Source organism: Orcinus orca, chromosome 20 (genome assembly GCF_937001465.1).
Source record: "Orcinus orca chromosome 20, mOrcOrc1.1, whole genome shotgun sequence".
NCBI classification, from domain to species: domain Eukaryota; kingdom Metazoa; phylum Chordata; class Mammalia; order Artiodactyla; family Delphinidae; genus Orcinus; species Orcinus orca.
In genome coordinates, this window is record NC_064578.1 from 54869904 (window position 1) to 54872279 (window position 2376).

At 43.3% G+C, this 2376-nt stretch overlaps 1 non-coding gene across 1 annotated transcript; it reads left to right on the plus strand.

Annotated features, from left to right (window-relative positions):
• Window positions 1-503: 503 nt before the first annotated feature.
• On the plus strand, window positions 504-607 carry LOC117198732 (U6 spliceosomal RNA). The gene has a single exon (XR_004479963.1). It is a non-coding gene; the product is annotated as a U6 spliceosomal RNA (small nuclear RNA).
• Window positions 608-2376: the final 1769 nt, after the last annotated feature.

Here is a 2376-nt window from a genome sequence, read left to right on the forward strand (position 1 = left end):
AAACAGACTCAGACACAGAAAACAAATTTAGGAGGAAAGGGGGGTAGGGATGGATTGGGAGTTTGGGATTAGCAGATACAAACTATATAAAATAGATGAACAACAAGTTCCTACTGTATAGCACAGGGAACTATAGTTCATATTTTGTAATAAACCATAATGAAAAAGAATCTGAAAAAGAATATATAGATATTGGGTTGGCCCAAAAATTTCATTTGGTTAGTGAATACATTGTTCAATAAAATTCTTGGTGAAAATGAAAAATGTGTCTGTTTCCTTAAAACCAAACGAATTTTTTGGCCAGCCCTATATGTATAATCACTTTGCTGTACACCTGAAAGTAACACAACATTGTAAATCAACTATACTTTCCAATTTTTAAAAAAGTGATTATTGATTTTTAAAAAAAAAAGTAAGTCTTGCCATCTCCTTGCGTCTTGAGTCCTCGTGAAGGCTCCCGTGTCGTGTAAAACTTGTATTCAATAAATTTGCATGGAGCTAGCTTCCACAGCATGGGTAATAAAATCGGAACAGAATGATACAGAGTAAATTAGCATAGGCCTTGTGCATGGATGACACGCAACATTATGAAGCATTCTGTATTTTTTTAATGTGTATGTTTTCCTCCTGCTGGTCAAACTTATGTCAATTTAACTCTCAGGAACCGCCAGCAAGAACCTTAAAAGCATAAAAGTTTGCTTCCCTTACAATCCCTATTGCAATTCCTTACTTTTTTTTTTCTTTCTCACATGGAATTTTTTTTTTTTTAACCATCCATCAATAAAGTAGTGATTTGTAAGGCTGAATTGCTCTTTTGGATAAAAGGAAATAGAGATGGATAGTCTCTGACATAAAGACAGTGGTACCCAGATATAGAAACAATCCCCTTTCTTCAACCTTCCGAGGGATTTGTTGGATGGGAAAACAGAGGCTGGAGTAGTAAACAGGATGTGAGTGGCATGATTAAAATATATATATACTGAATGGTTTATATGTGTGTCCTCAGAGCCCAGGCAGACCCTGGAGCTTGACAGACACTCGGGAAAGTGTATTGAATAATTCAATTAGTTAAGAGGTTCCAAAATTTTACAAGGTGACTTCAGAAACTCAAAATTAAAACTCATGACTCTGCTCCCCCCGAAAGCTGAGGCACATCCATGTTTTCTCGTCCATGTGAATCAACAGCACTTCCAAACACACATTTGCACACTCCTGACACTTGGAATCTCATCGTTCATACCTTCCTCTCTCTTATCTATCATGTACATTCCATCACCAATATTATTAAGAATGGCCATACTGGACTTCCCTGGTGGCGTAGTGGTTAAGAATCCGCCTGCCAATGCAGGGGACACGGGTTCGAGCCCTGGTCCCGGAAGATCCCACATGCCACGGAGCAGCTAAGCCCGTGCGCCACAACTACTGAGCCTGCGCTCCAGAGCCAGGGAGTCACAACTGCTGAGCCCAGGAGCCACAACTACTGAAGCCCGCGCACCTATGGCCCATGCTCTGCAACAAGAGAAGCCACTGCCATGAGAAGACCATGCACCGCAATGAAGAGTAGCCCCCGCTGGCCACAACTAGAGAAAGCCTGTGCGCAGCAACGAAAACCCAATGCAGCCAAAAATAAATAAATTTATTTTAAAAAAGGAATGGCCATCCTCGGAAAGCTTGAATGTAGATGGTAGGTCAGGCAAAAAAAACACAAACTCGCACTTTTTTTTTTTTTTCTTTTGCGGTACGCAGACCTTTCACTGTTGTGGCCTCTCCGGTTCCGGAGCACAGGCTCCGGACGCGCAGGTTCAGCAGCCATGGCTCACGGGCCCAGCCGCTCTGCGGCATGTGGGATCTTCCCGGACCGGGGCATGAACCCGCGTCCCCTGCATCGGCAGGCGGACTCTCATCCACTGCGCCACCAAGGAAGCCCAACTCACACTTTTTAACTGGATTTCTTATCCACACAATGTACCGAACCCTGAAGGAAATACAAGATAATCAAGGAGAAAACCAAGACAGAACTCACAAAGGTGCCTGAGAAAATATTCCCAAAGAGGGCTGTGTCACTCCAAGCCCACTCTACCTCAAGCACTCTGCGACTGTGATTAACCTCTGAAATGCCTCCCAAAGGCTTCTGCTCGGTTCACAATGGGTGTTACTAAAAGTAGAGGTTTGCTCTTGTTTTTCTTTCTTTCCTTTTTTTTAAATTCATCTTTTTAAAAACTACTTTATTTACTGATTTATTTTTGGCTGTGCTGGGTCGTTGTTGCTGAGCGCGGGCTTCCTCTAGTTGTGGCGAGCAAGGGTGAGCGGGCTTCTCATGGCGGTGGCTTCTCTTGTAGCGGAGCACGGGCTCTAGGCGCGTGGGCTTGCATAGTT